The 20,839-nt window shown below is 38.7% G+C and overlaps 1 protein-coding gene across 3 annotated transcripts in view; it reads right to left on the bottom strand.

Annotated features, from left to right (window-relative positions):
- ncam1a (neural cell adhesion molecule 1a) overlaps positions 1-20,839 on the bottom strand; it is a 269,507-nt gene that overhangs the window by 142,713 nt on the left and 105,955 nt on the right. The gene's annotated exons all lie outside the window — the stretch shown is intronic.

The raw sequence follows: 20,839 nt of genomic DNA, 5'->3' as shown, positions 1-20,839 counted from the left end.
TCACTGATATACTGATACCTTATACATATTATCTCTAAAACTCACTATCGGTAAAGTTAACATACTTTTACATTGCATTCATTTTTTTAATGATTAAGTCACAGCACCAACTTTTAAATAAAGCTCACTACTCCATTCATGAATGCTACATTGTTTACTATATTTGATAAGAATTAATTAAGAAAAAAAGAATACGAGCAAATAAAAATGTCAGAACAGTTTATTCCTCTGTACACGATACCTCGGTTGCAGAATATTACCTTTTTTAAAAACAAATCCTAACACATTTACCATTTTTCAGTTTTATAAGTAAAGGATAGAGCCATTTTGCAATCTACAATTAAAAAAAATTTAAACAAACAAATCACAAACCAAAAAAACTTTGACTTCGTTTTTATATACAACCACTACCAACTAAAAAAAAAAAAAAAAAGGTAATTCGCTTGCTTTTTTAAAAAAAGTCACTGGACACCACTGATGCAAGGTATTGCCTCCCTTTAACACTTGGTTCTTTTTGACTAACCGACCACTCGACTAACATGTTTGTCCTTGCAGCTTCTGACATGACCAAAGCCAGTGAGTTAGGGCACTCATTTTTCTCTTGCATTTCTGAACCTTACTACTTTGTCACGATGAACATGTGCACAGCATTTTTCAGTCGTTTCCACATACAATCCATATTCTGCTGCAGTCCACGGCTAGTCCCCATCGAATGCATCACTTACTTCTGTTTGAGTAGCATCTGCTAAAAGCTTTAATTCCCATGTTTTAGGAAAGTAATGATAGACATTATCATCACTTCCCTAAAACTAGACAATGTCTACTATATTATTATGATATTTGTCAGTTATTCTTAGCCACTTCCACACATCGTTTTTCTGATACGTAGTGTTTTTCATTCTATAGAACCTCTAGTTTCTAGAAACAAGTCATCCTGAACTACTTTGTCAACCTATAAGAGCTGGGATAGGGTCCAGCCGCTGTGTTGGATAAGCTGTCGAGAAGATGAATGGACGGACAGACAGATTGACTACATTGTCTGAAACAAGGCTACAAAGAACTTTCACATCCTCATCCATATTTTCCTTCTTTAGTCATTTTTAATATTTGTTCCGTCTTTGCTCAAAAATAAACGTCTGTTTTGCTGCTCTCTGTTGACTTCTCATACACATATAGCTCGATCATCAAAGCTTCGAGATGTTAGGGTAATTCCTCTGGTGAAGCACACTTTAGTGCACTGGAAGGCATGTTAAATGTCTTTGGCATCTGGAGCTTTGTTCTGTTTGGGCTGAAAACAATAAAAGAAAATGAAGCACTCAGCATGAGCAACTAGTCACCCCGGCAGGACGGATGCAGAGCGAGACAGAGACGCGTAAGGGATGGAAGACAGAAAAAACTAAAATAATGTTTTAAAGAGCAGCATCTTTGTTCTTTGATGCTTGGCATCAACAAGCCTTCAGGATACGCACAATACTTCGACTACTGCCGGTGGTAAATAAAGCTGCTGTTCCATTATCAGAACACTGCTTTTTAATCTGGTGAAATATCATCGCTTAGAGGAAGCAGCCGTCATCACCCTCTGTTTCTGCTGCATGACCACTTCCTTTGCAATTTTACAGATAGCTCTATCTGAGAAAAAAAAGGTAGAGAGTGCAAATCAGGAGATGACAAACTGCTTCAGGCTTCATGATCCCATCTCTCAGATTGAAAATCTCATTTGTATGACTATGAGATGTTCTGCTGGTGTATTTCAGTAGACCATGTTTTGTACCGCAAACCCAGCACTTTCTCCACTCTTTTGTGAATTGCAAGTGTAATTAGATTTCCATCAGTCGAATGTGTGCACCTCTTATAGAAAGCACACGGCAGCGACAGACTCCGTATTTTAATGCCAATACTGTCAGGAGATATTAAACTCTAACAGTAACTTCCATGGCACTCTCGGCTCTGATCCACTAATTGAGGTCATTTGTTTGACAAGCTGTAATCGGTGGGCAGAAAATAAAAGACACCTGTTCAAAAAATGAAGTAAACAGAGCTTCTGATGTACTGGTCACAGATGATGAGTTATTGATAAAGTCATTATGCGGGCTCGCATTAGTCAGGCTGCGTATGTTCATGATAAATGACAAGATGTCAAATCGGCACAGTCTGTCTTTGGTTAAATGATGAATGGCAAGAGCCATGTCCTGTCCAACGTGTCCGATTATCTGCCGAATCGATTCGCTCACCTGTTGGGTAGCTCTCGTATGTTTGAGGTCATAATTTGAGAAGCCCAACCAAGCACCAAGAGTTCAGGTTCAACCACTTCACCAGTGTATTAAAGTATTTTCTTTTATATTATTTACAGTAGACTATAACTACTATATGTGGTGGAGGCGTGGTCCCTGGCTCAGATGCAGGGGCGGTGCAGTGAGCTCAAAGGGGCGGAGCCGGGAGGCAGGTGGCGACTGTACTGATGACGGTCTCTGCTTCTTTTTATAGTGAAGAAAGGGGGAGAAGAGAGACTGAGGTCTGGACTGAGAGAAGACTGTCTCTGTGTGTGCAACTGATAAATAAATTGAAAACCAGTGAGCACTTGTGAGCCTTGTACACTATATTACTTTAATGATCCTATGTATACATATATATGTATGTAGTCCATCTTTTTTCCTTAATGGGGGGGGGGATAATCTGAATGAAAGTCACGGATGACATATGAAAATTGTTAACATCTATGTGTTTCTAAGACAGATGTACTATTAATCCCATTCGTATATATTATGTTCATTTAATCATCCCCCGGCTAATGCAATGATATATTCCCTTATTTGCACGTGTCAGAGTTAATGTACGTCACCCATCTGCAACGTAACTCTCATCAAAACTGCTATTCGCAATGAAATTTTGTTTAATTTGGAATGAAGTGTTTGGAAGAGTGCCCCAGGCCTGGGTTTTTGCTTGTATGACTAACAAATTATCATTAAATTTGCTGTAATGCTACAGTAATTGTGACAGTGGTAGAAAATTAGGAAATAAAACCTATGGTTCGTTCAGCTTTACTTTCCTCTGCATAAAGCTTGGATTTTGCAAATTCTGTCTCAGGGAGCATAGAGGACTTAACTCACAGCATTTGCTCTTTAGACTCTGAGCTTCAAAATAAAACATGATTTACGATGGGAATGGTTTATGATTACAATGTCACTTATAAGTTCAAATCTAAACCCTGTTTCCTGCCTAATATCATAGTCAGCTGAGTTGAACCTCATCCAAAGTGACCTATTGGAATTTGGGTCAGCAGAAAGCAACCCCTGTGCTTTCACCAGCATGTGTCATGCAAGTCAGGAAAAAACTCTAGTATAATTGTGTGCAGAGGGATGTGCACTAATTCCGAGCATCCACGGATCTGGATTACTAAAGCCAGTAAAATTATCACAAGTAATTCAATTGTAAGAATTCACTAAAATGCAACTTTCTAAATGACCCTTTTAAGCTGATTAATAGGTACACAGTAGATTAAATAAAGTAAAAGCAAATTACCACATCTATTATTAGATTTCCTCAGCACTTATTCTTTGAAATTCTCCCCTAATTAAACCTAGTAAAACTTTTAAGGATATTTTTGCTTACTTTGTTTAATAACTCAAAAAAATAAAGTGAAATCTCTGGTAAGTACTGTATCTTTAAATATAGCAGTACCCACATTTCGGGCAATGAACCAGTCTTCCATCTCATTTTGATATACAACAAATGTCCTCTGAGTCCTGTTAAAGTGGGATGTATTGGCATTCTAATAAAGAGAATATTTCTCCGAGTGTGAAATATGATGTAGGGCACCCCACCTAATAGTGCATTACTGCTACTCCCTTATTCTCATGGTCCTCCTGAGGAAGGCAGTAAGTGTTCTTAGTTAGCATTTTTTGCAAGTAAAATATGAAACTTTGTTGAAAAAAAAGAAAAAAAGAAAAACCATAATGTGAAATGCTGTGTCTGGTAACAAGAAGACGCTTGGTTTTTCCAGTACAGATATAACACCTGTTTTAACGCACCAGGGCCCAGTGACTGCCACTATAATCCCTGGAAATTCACTGAAGTCTGCCCGGTTCAGCTGATCACTTACCGGTTATTAAAAATATCATATTGTGTCTGTGTGTGCTTTTGTCAAGCATATATACATAGATACACGCACATGGAAAACTGCTATGGAAAAAGGTATTTAAAATAGCCCGGTGGGATAATTAGCGAGTGATTTGCGAGCTGCTGAGGATGTGATATAGAGCCACGCTGTAGGCTGTATTGATGTCCTTACAGACTATTTATGATGGTGGACAGGACCAGCAAATGGCTGCATTGCGACAGGGTGACGACACAAGCATATGTTCTCACCCTGCTAGACATTTCCGAGAAACGGCTTTATGACATTGGAGAGAGCAAGTGTATGTTCAAGAGTAGCTTCGATGACTGCTGAATCCCCATTTATTACAGCGGTGCGGAGGAAAGAATCATGTTCATACCAGAAGTCTCTCTCTGTCTGAGTCCCCACTGCAGCAGCAGCAGGCTGGTCAGAGCAGCTGAGCAGTACCCACTGCACTAATAAAAGCACTGATAAGAGTCTTTCACTTCACGTCAGGTTTCTCCTTCCCTCCCTCTTACTTCCAAGGGACACTGGGCTTTATATAATGGGGCATTATTCAGGAATCTTGAAGCCCAATGGCTAAACAGAGATCACTTTTCACCTGTGCAGAGAAAACCGTTTTTAATTTTCTTTGAATTTCTCAGTGTTATAAACTGTTTAAGAGGAAACAAATTATTCTACTATTATGGTAATAGTAACGTAAATCGCTTATTATCAAGTTCTGAGATTAGATTTCCTGTGTTTTTAACCTGATGCATAAAGAAAACAGTATTTCTGTGGGTATATTTCTATTTGCCGATGCTGAGAAGATAATTACTTGTCAGGTGGGGAAGCCTGACAGGGCAATAAAAGTGAGCAGTCAAAACAGTCGCACACGTGTTTAGAAACTCTCAGACAAAACTAATTTATGTAGGAGAGAAAAATGAAGGCTAAAACTGTCAAACTTGCTCGAATTTTTGATATCACAGAGTCATAGTCTGCACAATAAAATGTCAGTTACAGATAAACAACATACAATACTGACCAACGTGTCCAACCCGCAGCCTGCAATAAGAGAGCACATAAATGTGCACTTAGTCTAATGCACCGCATCTCTATTTGATGTATTTCTGGTTACAAATACATACGACTATTTCGATGCTGATCACATCCTAGATGCGACTAGTGCTGCTTAAGTATTGAAGTATTCCCCTTCAACTTTCTGTTTTCGACAGAAGTATTCTGACATTTCAACTCTGTGTTTAAAACAGAAAGTTAAAACAGCAGAAATTATTTCACTTCAAGAACATTTGTCTCTGCCTTTGCTCTTCTTCATTGTAAAAGAACCTTTACTGTTAGTGTCAATTACAGATGATTACATTAAAGGACAGTCAGTCTTCCCACAGGCCATGTAGATGTCAACGCGTTCTTAGTATAAGTCTGATTAGGATCTGCATGAATAATAACATAACCATTTGTTCTGCAGTATACAGTAATAGCTATGGTTATTAAAGATTACAACTGACAAATGGGCTTTCCCAAGGCATCAGGCTGGCTGTGGAGGGTGGGCGTGATCTGGGTGTCAACTCTACATTCCTAAGGCGAACACAAGCATCGCCTGGGTGAATTTACAGTACGTCTCTGCTCTCGCCCTGCTGGGCCTCTCTTCCGTAAAAATCAGACAAGTGCTTTCATGACAAACTGGGAAGCAGCAGAAGTAGCTGCCTGATGTGATGAGGACATGTTATTCACCCTTGGATGCTGTCAAACAACAGCCAAGTTTATCACTTCCTCTCAGGGTCCTCTTGGGCCATCTCACTCAGTTATACTCATGAATGGATTGGATTTGCAAGGCGAATCCTAAAACAAAAATCCATCAAAATGAAAGACTATGTAGCACATATTGAAGACACAAGGGAAGCGACAAAGGATTAGCACGTTGTGAGAATTAACACACAGAATAATAGTCAAGAAAGTCTCTCAGTCTTTCTGCTTTTGCTCCCACCTCGAGAACACATTCATGCGACCAACTTCAAACATGGCATAAGTCAACTCAGAGGTGAGTAGTGTGAATGAGCGATTTTGGTCAGACAGCATTGCAGGCTCTTATGACTGAGTTGTGCATGATGTCATTATACTAGCTATTTTCTGATATATTGGTATCTGTAATCATACTGAAAATTTAAAGAGTAAGGAAGAGACGGGAGAAACGCCCTTCAAGCAGCTGACCCGAGGACAGCGTAAATGAGCAACCCAAGTAGTCAAGTCGAGTGTATATTGTTGGGTTGACAAGAAAAACTCAAGTATACAGTGGGATGAAATATCGTCCTCCTAGATCAAAGGTGCTAACTGTAAAAATAAAAATTCAAATATACAACTATAGAGAAATAAGATACATTAAGAATAAGTACAACAGTACTGTAGTTGAATAGAAATAGAAGGAGATATAGAGAAGAATAAGAATACATAAATACAATAGTACACAGAGTGGAACAGTGCAATCAAGTATAGTGCAAGTATTGGAAGTCCAACTTATTGTAACAGTAAAAGATTACTTTTAAACTACACCATCATATTATCTTAGTAAGGGCTTTAGTAAGGGCTCATAACTACACATGACACACGTTAGGTAAATCTGTTTCTTTTTTATTTTTTAAACATTGTCCAATATATTATATTATTAAAATCACCAAGTATTAGTGATGTGCTGGTCTTAAAAATCATTTATTGGTGGGGCTCTAGACGGTACCTTTGCTGTTGCTAACATGGCTGCTACCACACACACTGCATTAGTACATCTAATTTGATTACCACAGACTAGAAACACAAACCCGGAGGAAAACCTATAACATACTGTATCCTCTATTAGATTGCCTGTAGTATAATAGATCAGAATTAGGTGGAAGAAACCTAAATGTCAAGTACAAATTGGAATTAAAAGTGACCAGTCGATTCCTGTGCAAGCTATTTTATTTGAAATCATGATCTAATAGCCCACCTGTGAAAAGCACAAAGCACTAAGCACTTTTATTTTCTATTTAATTTTGTTTCACTAATTGAAACATTTTTTCTTTTATTTTTATTTCAGCTCGCAGGTTCTCATTTTTGGAATGACAGAGTGACTTAAATCAATCTGGTCTTCTACTGCTTTAACGTCAGATTCATGATTAATTGCGGATGGCTCTTCAAGGTTCAGTATACCTACAGACTCTAAATGACATATGTTATTTACCTACACAGTGGTTATATGTAACCTTCAGTTCCTGAATCCAGGCACTAGAAATTCATGTCCATTAACATATAAATGACCTAATAAAGCAGGATGATATAAGTGAATGAATCACTACACTAATGTTTATTCTGGGCACTCCAAGAGTCTCTTTTTGCCTTAAAAAGGTAAACTTTGCACATAAATTGTGTCATAGTCTTCTTACAATCTAGTAGCACATTCATGTTTCTAAGAGTGTACATTGTTAATGTGTTTGTTTAAGAAAAGAAGGGCTAGTTAGGGGGGTTTTCTCCACTGCAAAAGAAATGTTCACTTATGATACAAATTTAAAGTGTGGCTAAGACAACAGACAAATTCTTTTCTATTCTGCCGTCAAAACATAAACAGGGTGTTTTATGAAAGCTATAGCTACCTAGAAAATGCTTAAAATCTGGATGTGGAGTTATTGATTAAATTGCTCTTAAAAATTCAAATGTAACTGACATGAAAATATAAGTTGGGAAACCTGTAAGCAGAAATGGGGCATTCGAAAACCTCTGTAGTGTCATTGTTGTTCCTCGTGAACAGCCTCCCTCACTCCCTTCTGTTGAAAGCACGGTTTAATCTATTTTATATCATCCATATTTATCAGCACAATAGCCCCTATTTTTCTGAAAACCATTTCATCCTGTGCATGAAGGGATTACTCTCCCCAGCTAACATCTTTCTTACTTAAGTAATGCTAAATGGATGAGCTATTGCTCGAGGTAAAATGCATTGTTGATGACAAACAAAAGTGACAAGTGAACAACAAATAAATTACAGTTTAAGGAAGGGTAGTGCCATCAAGGACATGGTGAGGCCAGGGGTAACACACTCAGTCAATGACTGTGTAATATATCTCTGGTATGATGTTGTCAAGGCAATATGTTGGAATTTAAACACAGCAATATCAGCCAGCAACACAATGACCAGACAAATGATGTACTACACACATCTCAAATTGCATTGCAAATGTAAGCTGGTCATTCCTGGGAAAGAAAATATGGAACATGACGAAAGATCACACGACCGCTTAAGCTGATTTAAATGATAGGTTGACTATTTTCCACCTCAGTCCTTATTGAAATGGTGATACACATCATTTATCACTGCGCATCACCCAGTTTTCAATGCAACGACCGGCCTTCTCTGAAGGAAAGTGAGCACTTTATCACTTTTAGCAACAGAAACAATAGTGTTCTTCTGGGCGCAGCCTTAAAAATGATCATTTGAATAGGCAGAAAAGCAGCAAACCTATCCTCTGAGAAGTTTTCTAATTATCAGCATGGAATGTGGCTGTGCGATTGTACGCTGGTCTCATTTCAGTTATAGCTCTGCTTTGTAAATACATGTAAATACAACCTAATTACGGAGCATCTCACAATGAAGCTGGTGCCAGCCCAGCCGTCTTGTCAAGGTAAAATAAATATGCTCTGAATAGGATGCTAAATTCAGAGCCTGCTTGAGCCGATGATAAGAAAACAGGAGATGGCAAAAGTTTTAGTAGCTATTTCTGTTATGGCAGTCTTCCAGACTTTCCTCTCATTTGCAAGCCATTAGGTTGTTGCATATTCATTGTGTATGACTAGAAGCACATAATTCAGATTCAGATAGGCTACTGGGAATTCTGCTCTAAAGATACTCTGCAAGGATTGTAAGACCCATGCAGTTTAGCAGACAGGTGGTGACCAAGATTCAAGGTCCATATCTCAGAAGAATTTTGATCTGCCTCAGGGAGAATCACTGTTTTTCTTCAGGTGGCTGAATTTATAGTGTTGATGTTTAATGGACAAAATTAAATGGTCTATGATATCAGTGCAAATTTTGCATACACTTATGGCTAACTTCCTTGAGTATGATAGTCTCTTTATTTATACACAGCGCCAGGCAGGACAAACATGCTGGTATCATGGCTGATACCAGGAGTGTGATTTAAAGCCTTAGATGGAAACTTTAATACCCTCTGAGACAAAGCAAGGGAGCAAGGTCTCAGCTTTAGGCTGGTAGCTGGTTCAACACCCACTGAAATACTACCCAACATCCCTTGTGACAAAACACCTGACTGTTTTGTCCAGTTGACCTTGCGTTATTCATAGACGATTTAAAAGATAAACATAGCTTCTGAGTGTGAAGAGGGACTGAACCTGAGTTCTATGTAAGAGCCAACAGTGGTTACGTCCTGTGGTTGCTAAAAAGGAAGTCTGCTTGTATGGAAGTATAAGAGCAAATGGATCACAGCTTTTTTGCGCTGTGGCTAGCAATTGATTAAACTAACTTAATTGGTAGTTAAAGTTAATTTTGTAAATACGTCTTTATTAGAGTCAGAAAGGAAAAAAATGAAGCCATTGGTTTCTGAGTCAGTGGCACGTTGGCTTCTTCCCATTTTACAATTATGTTATTGTCCACTTTGACTTGCTTTTCTTTTCTGTGTTACTTGGCAAAGCTTTTTAATATTTGACATAAAGCAAACTCAAGTTCTACCTTTTTTTGGTAATTGCTGTTGTCCCACTCCAGCGCATGAGACTTCAACATAACACACTAAGAATCTGCCTTCAACACTGGCCTTCGTGAGCAAACTGATGTCACAATCAATCGGCCAGATCAGTCCAGCTGTCTTCGAGAGTCTTGTGTGTCTGGATGGTTACACTAAGAGAACCAGAAGCAAAACCCAACTTTTGGTCCAAGTGGACGCGATCCAGCTGATCACTCCACTGCAAAGGTGACATTCTGGACCTTATTATTATTATTATTCTTGTGAAATTCAAGTGAGCTTTTGTTTTGAAGACACGTCATATCTACTACCACTTTAAGAGTCCAGGAATGCCTTAGCTATTGGGAAGGTATCGTTAATGCTGACTGATGGTTCTTCATATGGGTTTTGGCTATGCAAATGTACATAGCATGGCGATGAGAGCGCTGTCTCTGGCTGAAACCTTTGACCACTTGCGGTAACCACGTAGAACCCTCAGACTTCCAGATTGCACTCTTTTTTCCTCCATGACTGGAAAAGTCAACACAGCAGAAGGCAGGCAAAAGGGAAAATTCTATGTAAGCTGAAGTATTCCAGATGTAATTTCTCTTCTACCTCTTCTGCTGCTTTAAGGATTACTGGTTCCTTCGACTTGGGAGGGTAAATTCAAGTTTTCACCCTTCATTCAAAGCACTGGTTCAGAACAGCTTCTAAATTCAACATCTGTCTGTATGTAAAAGCAAAGCTAAGAAAGCTGTTAGGAATCACAATACTATCCTAGCTTTGGTGCTGCAGAGCTCTTCAAAGTCTTCTCATGCGTGTTCTTAAAATGCCTTGGGTGAGAGCATATGGACAAGAAAATACAGCCGTCTTTCTCTGAGTGTGTTGCTAATTTCCGGGAGAACTCTGTCCAAACTTAGTCTGACAATATTATGACTGGAGCGCTGAGTTATTTTGAGGCACACAAGATTTTTTTTTCTTTGAAACAGGAAAGTGGAGATAAAGTTCTTGTAAAAATTAACACTGAAAATTCATGAACTAGGAGAAGGAAGTGTTGGGAGTTTAGTTACAACTGAAGTACAAAATGAGAATAATTATATTTAAATATATGAAGTAGATTATAATGTCTAAAAGAGCTTAACATCTTAGACTGGACTCTGATAGCCTTAATGTTGAAGAAATGACTGACTGAGGCAGTGAGTTACATTTTTTATGTAGGTATAAGAAACTCCAATAAGGGAAAAACTAAAAACCAAACAAAGTCAAGTTTACATTCTACTTGAAAGATGCCTCTCATGGTCAAATCATACTAGCAGTCAGCAAATGACCTCTTTTAACCTCAAGCCTGACCCTTTTCCAAAACTTATTAAAGAAATTAATTGTATGAAAACTACTCAGCCATTTAACTTTCAGTATGAAGAGTTGTTAAACAATACTGTCACACGGTGGATACGCACCAGACAACTGTGTGACAAGTCCTTGTGTCAGCATGGTTGCTTCCCCGCACATGATGAATTGAATCTTCATAGTGAGTTCTTCCTAATCAACAGTGACTAAGCACTTTGCCCAGAGAAAGTTGGACTAGTCCATAGTCTGCCCCCCTCTTTTGGCATCCTTTGATATCTGCATGACTAACTGCCTGTGTGAGCATGCAGTTACAGTAACTGACAACTTGCAGGATTTTTGGCCGTTTGAGTCAGAAATTCTTCTGTTCTGTCTCACTGCTGTGTGGGGCCACAAGCGTGCAAAGCTGGCGAAAGCAGCTGTTGGTTTCCATCCTGAAAACTGCTTAGAAGAGCAGCAATGGAGGGAAAATCAGTAATGTGAGACCTTCTAAAGTCATACCCCATCACCCCTAAATACCTCTGTGTAATTCTGCAGATGTCCCAACTGAACAAACTGTATTTTTTCCTGATCCATTTTTGGTAGTTTCAGAACTTTCTCTGGGGTCCAAAGTTTTTGTTCATTTCCAACAAACATATTTCCAAGTATTTAGATTATGTGGGTTGACTGACTCATAATGTGACTTAATCGTGGTCAAACTAGTGGTCGTATGGAGAGAGACTTAGAACCTGTCCTCTACTCAGAGGTGGTCTTTTAATCATTCTGTAGCTGCATTTTGGACTATTTCACCAAATACTGTAACCAGTTCAAGCAAACACATACTTGTTTTTCAAAGGATGAACGTGTAACTGAATCTTTCACTTTTCCCTCAAATTTGACCCCCAAAATTTTGAAGGGCTCTAGTATTTGAAGTTTTCAGCCAGATGTGTCTGTTTCTAACTATAACAGAGGAGTCTTTCTCAATAGTATGTATAGTGTATAGAATAAAGGCTGAGCTGAACCCCTAAACTAAGATAAACATTGGACAAGGCAAAGTGAGACTTTGGGATCTTGAGGGGCACCAGAGATGGCAAATAAACACACCACACATGGACTAAATGTGTTCTTAGCAGCAGGAATCAAAGACCATCCAACCCACTTTTTAAAATAAATGTTGCTGGGAAGTATGCACACACACAATACATGGAGATGCACACACCTACATACATTTCCTGACCAATAACAGCCGATCTCTGTCTCAGAGATTAGGATCTGATCATTGGAGGTTAAATTTAAGAAGGCTGCAATCCAGTTTCCATGAACTGTTTCTAATTAAGGGGATCTGTTTTTATAATATGAGGGCATTAAAGGAACAGACGTCTGTCGTGAAAAAAAAGAGTCTCCCAGAAATCTATTTTAACAGATGGTCGTATTAACCTGGTATTTTCATCTCCTGTAGTGGCTGCCAAAGCCGAGCCTAGGGAACACTCTAATTTAGTTTAAAAATTAATATATTAGACCATGTCTGCATTTATACGCTGATTATATGGTGCTCTCAATGACTTCTTTGATGCAAGTATTAGCAACATCAAAGATATAGGTACTGTGCAAAAGTCTTATGCCACCAATCACTTCTTTAAATTTGTCCAAGAATCTGATGTGGTAGCAAAGTTTGACACAGCTGTTCAACTGTCTGTCTACACTCAGTGTATAGCTGAAAAAGGGGCATCAGAGAGAAATGTTTGGGCAGGGAGCTGGTAAAGAGGGTCAGTGACCCTAATTATCTGCGTAAATCCAACATTTTCATTTGTGCTCACTAAAATCATGTCTTGTCATAGTATTACCTGCCTTTTTGGAAACATGGTTTATGCAGTATGCATTCTGCTCTATTTCTTTGTCAGACTTTAAATAGTAAAAATATCTCCACATTACAGAATTCCGCGAAGCCTTCTTTTTAACCGTGACTCATCTTTTGAGCTTTGGGCCCTCCCCATTGGGGTGTCTTGTTTGGTAAGGCTGCCACTCACATTTTAAACATTTTCAGTGTTTAAAATGCCTCAGTTCTGTCTGCCGTCATCTGGTCTTTTAGCTTGCTCGTGTGTTGGTGAATACAGCTGCTGCCAAGTGCTTCTTTTACAGCCTGCTCTGTGTCTACAATTTGGCATATCTAAGTATAGTGTGAAGTGTGACCTCAAAGAATTTGAGAAAAGTGGACAAGTGTAGGACAAAAAGAAAAAGAAGTAGCAAGGTCTAAAACAACTATCTACAGAAGATGAATGGTATCTGGAAGTCGTGTCTAGCAATGACCTTGCACAGGACCTGAGAGATGCATCTGTCCCTTCCATTTTTGCTATAAACTCTTCAACATGTACAGAGGAGGTCAGGAGAGGAGAAGCATATAGCCTACAGTGTAAAACAGTAAAAGCATATCTGGGTAGATTGGCCTCCCCAATGTTGGACCATCTTGACAGAGAATGGAACAAAAGGCAGCCAGAATCCGAAGAAGAGCTTCCATTGTCCTTCAAGAAGCCTGACAAATACTTCCTGAAGACTACCTAAAGAAATGGCAAGATAGCTTACCTAAGAGTGTTCAGGCTATGTTGAAGAATAAATTTGATCATACCAAATATTGACTTTAAAGCCTGTTAGAACTGTTTTTTGCCTTATATTCTGGTTCCATTTACTATTGCAGATGTTTGAATAAATGAATATATCACAGCACCTGTTTCCCATTTTCCAAGCAAAATATAGGTTGGCTTAAGAGTTTTGCACAGAAATATAATTTTCAGATTTTACACCAAGGATTTCGCACAACTGACGAGAGGACCACCAATTAAACATGGCACTATTGACACTATCGGCTATATCTCCAAAGGCTTTTAATGTTTAGATGTAATTTCAACAAACCCTCATCAGGAAGAGAACAGAGAACATGACATTTATTTTCACACCAGATCGCTGAAATGCAGCTTTCTAAAACTGGCAGATGCCCATTTGCGCTCATTTCAGTGACAAACTTTAATTGAGACCTGGGGGGTGCGGGAGGGGGTTGAGTAAGAGGAAGATAATCATGCTTTCCCGGGGTGCTGAACAGAGAGTGTGCAGCCACAGCTTGCATTGGTGAATCCACTTTGCGAGCTCTCCCCCATTTTTTTTTTCCCAGGGCGGCTCATCAAGCCAACATTAGAGCCTGATTTTTCCATTGTCAGCAAATGCCAGCATGTATTTGCATCAACACACTGCATCTGAAAAGATGCTCAGACTTCTTCAGTGCCACCATGTACCAGTATCCGGGGACTGGAAAATCAAGTGTTGTCCCTATTAAAAGATTCTCACTCCTTCTGTACCAAAAGCCTTAATTAAGAAAAGCCTTGAAAATCTTATAATTGTTGTAGACAGCAGAGCATTGTCACTCGATGCACATTTGTAAATTATAATTTTCACTGAGTTATGGCACTAAATCAGGAAATTATCTGTTAAGCAGCTGATCGATCCCAATAATTTCACAAACTACAGCTGAAAATAGTTCATAGATCTCAACAAGAATAAAAACAGCATGTTGGGTGAACCCAAGTGGCTTTGATAACATGTCAGATCTCTAGACCTATACATTGTAAAGAAATATTTTCATCAGGTCAATTAGTGACAAGTAACAAAATCTTCTGATTTATTTCCTGCATGTTACCAATTCTATCTTTCTAGAATGTTTGAGCCTTCATAAGGTTAAAGGACATTAACTGTCAGAAATGAACAGTTCCATTCAATTCATACAGCACCTAATCACAACAACAATCGCCTCAAGGCGCTTTATATTGCAAGGTAGAACCTACAATAATACATACAGAGAAAAACCCAACAATCATATTTGGTGACAGTGGGAAGGAAAATCTCCCTTTTAACAGGAAGAAACCTCCAGCAGAACCAGGCTCAGGGAGGGGCGGGGCCATCTGCTGCGACCGGTTGGGGTGAGAGAAGGAAGACAGGATAAAAGACATGCTGTGGAAGAGATTAATAACAAGTATGATTCAATGCAGAGAGGTCTGTTAACACAAAGTGAGTGAGAAAGGTGACTGAAGAAGAAATACTCAATGCATCATAGGAATCCCCGGCAGCCTACGCCTATTGCAGCATAACTAAGAAAGGATTCAGGGTCACATGGTCCAGCCCTAACTATATGCTTTAGCAAAAAGGAAAGTTTTAAGCCTAATCATAAAAGTAGGGATACTGTCTGTCTCCCGAATCCAAACTGGAAGCTGCTTCCATAGAAGAGGGGCCTGAAAGCTGAAGGCTCTGCCTCACATTCTACTTTTAAATAATAAGTAAGCCTGCAGGTGTGAGAGCGAAGTGCTCTAATGGGGTGATACGGTACTACAAGATCATTAAGATAAGATGGGGCCTGATTATTTAAGACCTTGTATGTGAGGAGCAGGATTCAGAATTCAATTCTGGATTTAACGGGGAGCCAATGAAGGGAAGCCAATATAGGAGAAATATGCTCTCAACAACACACTGAGCTCTGTTATCTACCCCACGAAGTAACGATCTAAAGCCAAAACCTCATTTTTATTCAGCACATTTTATTTCTATAATCAACTTTGAGGATCATTATCATGTGACAGATATTGTTAATAGCAAAACTTCACCAACAAACATTTATAACAGAAGCAAGCAGTAGTACTTTGGATGTTTTATCTGTTTTCAGAAGAGAAAAGTGCATTCTGGGTAAACTTTCAAATGTGAAAACATTGTTGAGGGTTTATTTATTCTGTGTCAAAATAGTTATCTATCATGTTTTAACACTGTCCAGTGGAGGCTATGGTTTTGAAATAGGAAAACAACACTGGTCTTCACATTTTATATATAATAGTTTGGACATATCACATTACTCAAACAGCTCCGGGTCCTAAAGAATTTTTCCCATGTGGCAGGGCCTGCACCACAGAAGCATTTCTGCCATTTTCAGACAATAATACTGTCACAACCAATGTCAGTCAGTTTCTAACAGAAACCACAAAGTGCATATACAGACAAAAACAATAAAATGTTTCTATTACTGTAAAAGAAAACACAATATTTCATAAATGACCCCGACAATGCATCTCATATTTGATTTAAATATCATATTTGGAATACAAGTTCAAAAGTTTTGCTTTCCTTTACTACACACTATATACCTCCAAAGATATATGAATATGGATGAATATGAAAATGGTACACTTTTAGCAACATCTCATTGTGGTAACCTGCTACACACATGGCTGGAAACATGCATTCTAGACCTTTGCTGTAAGAAGCTGTGGGACGTCACTGCTCCCCTTGTCTTGCATAAATCTGAAAAATATTCACTTTGCCCAATTATACTTTCATTTGAATATTTTGGGGATTTCTGATTCAAAAGGAGACAATATCCAAAGGCAAATGTTTTATACAAGCCAAGTGTGCCCTGGGGTTTGGGTTTACTGTACCTTGTCACTGTTCTCAGCAAATGGAGGTAGGCAATTTAAATTTTTTAGACAAGGCTGCTGAGGTTGGAGCAATCAGCATAAATCACAGGTGATTTGTCCTTTACAGTAGGCACACACTGCACAGTACCTTTTCTTCCAGCCACACCAACTTCTGACTTGAACATTTATTCACTGAAATACGTTTATGCTTTCAGAGTATTCACTAAGCTGTTAGTCTACATGAAATGACAGAACTCACAAAGTCATGTCAAAGAATAGAATCTGGAGATGCTGTTGAATGTATAAAGTCTGGCACGCATACAGTCATTACTGCAGTCTAATGCTAACACTGTGAGATGCATCAGAAAGACTCTGTGTGATTTAGTGGCCTTCAAACATAAAAGGCAGTTTAAACCAACCAGCCTAGAGCACGAGCTCAACTGAAAATACCACAACGGGTTTAAAACTTCAACTACTCTATAAATGCAGTTGTTTCTGTGCAGTAAAACCTTTTTATTGTAGTGGAATATTGTCAATCTTCTTGAATGATCTGTGAAACATTTGCAAAAAAACAAAAACAAAAACACATCCAGTACGCTTTAACCATTAGGAAGGACTTTAGCTATTAGAATCATACTGATTCTGAGACTCTTCATAATTTAACAGATGATGCTTTTTCCAAGAAGACTACGCTCAAATAAGAACTGGCCTCTGGAAAAGAACTGTTGGTTGTTGGTTTTTTTACAGACTAGGACAATATTTCTAAAGTAAGTCCCTGTGCTTAATATTAACACTAAAACAACAAAGAAAAACTTTTTAGCTTTAGCTAGGCACTTGGAAAAGACGTGCTTCTACAAAGCCTGCAGCACAGGAGCCTGAACCTGTATTCAGGTCTCTTTTGCTCAAGGCAAAGTCTAGGGTGATAACAGACTGCAGGCAAATCCTGCAATTCTACAAAGCGCTGCTGACCTTTATTACCTGGTTTAAACCTCCTAAACATGTTGATCTGCACAGAGAGGCTGTGAGGGTCAATTATGGTACAGGGCCATGACTCATCACACAAAATAATAATGTCAGGTGTGAGCGTTCAACAACAATTACTTCTTCAAAAAGATTTGAATCCACACGTACATGTATTTTTGCAATTTCACTTGAGGTAAGGGAAGTAAAATGAATGAAATATTGCCAGTTGGCTCTAGATTAGACTTCTGAAAAAAGCATGACAAAATGTTCTTTGCAGGTCAAAATTATTTAATTATTGCCACAAAGAATCCTCCAGTAATCTGCAACTGATAAGAGCCAAGCACTGAATATTTATTTCTTTTACAAAAAATATGTACATATTCCGAATACTCCTTAACAGCACAAGAATGCTTTGATGCCACTATGTGGTAACATAATTTGGACTGCCCCACTTTATACCTGAAACCAGACCACCTTCATTAAAAAAAATACAGCCGAAAAAGCTGGCTTGTGTGCAGAGCTGATAAGATCCATCACAGGGATGGTTCATACACTGGAGGTCAGAGCTACAACTTATTAGCCCCCACTGGGTAGGATTAAACTGCTGTTGTCCTGTCAGCTTCCTCTGTCACTGAGCAAAGCTGATTAAAAATTATGAGCCAAAAAATAAAATATTCAATATGCTCAGCTCAACAAACACCTGACAAAGATTCCCTGTTGTTTAAAATGATCAAACACCAACTGTCACTCTCTCTTGGGAAAAATCAAATCAAACCAGAACTCTTACTGGGCATTGATCACATACCCACATATTCACTTATTGATGCAAGTGCAAGTCTTGATAGGGTTTTACATGGCAGGGGAAAAAAAATTTGAAATGTGATGTAAACTATGCTTTTGTAAGTTTACCAGTCTGATGATGTACCTCATAAATATTCATATAAAGATAAACAGCTGAAGTGCCTGCCTTTCCAGTGGAGAATCACAGAAATAGAAATGACAAAACCCTCTTCAGAGCCCATTGTCCATCATTCCCATAATACGCCACTTAAATGACTTGTCCTCAATTTTCTATCCTCAAAAGGCCACACTGGTCCCTCCCTCCCCTTCAGCAGTGTATCACATTACTAATCAGATTATCTTCACTCTTCAAGAAACTCGTCACGCTCCGGTTTCCAAACTCCTCATTGAACATGCTGGTTAAGGCTTTTTGGCATTTCCTTGTGTGCCAAAAACAAATGCCTCGTAAATACATAAAGTTGTTAGAGGATAGTGAAGGATGAATCTCTGTTATCCACATTACATTTTAAATTTAAAGTCCAGGTGGTTAATTCAGACCAAAGTAAAAAAATAAAAATGTAGTGAATATTTTGTGTCACAATGTATTAATCATCTTTAACTAATTCTATAATATACTATCAGTAGTGATTTTTGAAATGCTAGTACTGTTACAGAAATGGATTTATTACACCTTGAGAGAATACACACAATATAAACTAGCATCTTATCATTTCTAAGCAACGCTGCATCTGCCAGAATTATTTTAAGACATTACTTACTGTACCAGATGCTCCAGAGTATAAATAAAGAGGTTGATGTGACAATGAAAGTCATTCTATTATTGCTTAGTGGATTAAAATATGATCAGGATGTTGCTACGGATGCCTCTTTGGACTGAAACCAACACACAGGCCTGCTCTTACATATTTGCTTTCTTGAGGAAAACACAATAGACTATTTTGCTGCCACGCATCATTCCATTCCAAAATCCAATACCCCTTTAAAAACAAAGGCAATAAACCTGCACACCGATCTGAATGATGACTCACTTGTGCAGCCCATAAAGGTCACATTATCAACAACAACACTCATTTGAGGGAAAAAAACAAAACAAAAATAAAGCCTTACATTGAGTGAAAACTCAAACAAGTATGCCTCTCCAATTTCTGGTAGTGCTCTGACTAACAGCATGCAAACACTTCTGAAGTGCACTCAAACGTACACCATCAAAAAATATTTTGTAACTCTTGTAATTATGCTGATACACAAACTAGAATAGTAGATCATGGTGGGGAATAAAGTTGACAGCTAAGAACTATAGCTGGCAGCTAAAGTGCACAACAGAAATTATGGTTGACTTGTAGTATGGTTGCAGTATCCTGTATACACGTTTTCCTTTTATTCAGGGTTGCTCCACTGAGAAGCAAGGTGTTAACGTGGGAGATTATCGGGAGTGTATTATATTCCTGTTGTTTGTTTTGGGGGGGGCTTCCATGTTTCTTCCAGCTTTTAATGAATTCCAATATTAATGGCTTCCTGTCCTGTCTCACCCGATTACAAATATAAAAGTACACTGCATGACTACACTCCAATACAATCCCCTTATTGATAAAATGTTAAAAAGGCTTTCCACGCAGGTAGCATTTCCATTCTGTATTCTTTATTTACTCAAAATGAGGTCATCCCATTCCTCAACTTTTGGTCCTACGGGAAAGAATTAAACCTAATATCTTAAAATTAATTAAGTGACTGCAGCCACTGCCCATTGTTTGGCAGCTCGGCCATCTGTGGCCATGCAACCATACAATCCCCATGCTGCTGCTAATGGAAAAATATTGATCCTGGTTGTTCCATATTCAGAGAGGGGAAAAACACACAGGAGAATGAGCGGTAGAACCGAGTCAATATTGCCTGCATTTGCAGCCCTGCTTTTGTTTGCGTTGACAGATGGAGATATTGATGTGATGCACTGCATTAGCACATGTGATGGAGCGCCAGTTAAGATTTGAAGCGAAAAATGTGTACAGGAAGTCCACGTGGCAGATGTCATTAAGAGATGAAACACAGCAGAATACACTTATTCAGTTACCGAACCAAACAGCCACCGAGGCGACTCCATGAAAAACATGGCAAACCTCATGTGCTTGCATAGACTTAATGTGATTGCAAGATTAGGGAAAAGCTGGTAAGTGGATACTGAGTTAAGGTTATTATGTCACTACTTTCCTTATTGTCTAAATTCGGGGCATTGGTCAACACCTTCCACTCCCAGCTCATCACATACAAATTCATGCACAGGACTCTTCCCTTTTTCCCTAACAAACTAGATTCAGCATGTAGGTCTCGTTCTGATGTGGAGAAAAGCATGTTGCCAAATGAGGAAGAATAACAGCTGACAGACGTGCACATGGCCATCGCATGACATCTAACCAGAAGACGGTAGTCCAGTCAGGAACTGCTGGTTAGGTATAGGAAAAGATTATACTTTGGATTTAAATACACCCTTTCACAAAGTT

The sequence above is a fragment of the Aulonocara stuartgranti genome (genome assembly GCF_965226115.1).
Source record: "Aulonocara stuartgranti genome assembly, chromosome: 10".
Taxonomy (NCBI): domain Eukaryota; kingdom Metazoa; phylum Chordata; class Actinopteri; order Cichliformes; family Cichlidae; genus Aulonocara; species Aulonocara stuartgranti.
Note: the sequence above shows the minus strand (reverse complement) of the source record. Positions and strands in the feature narration are given on the sequence as shown.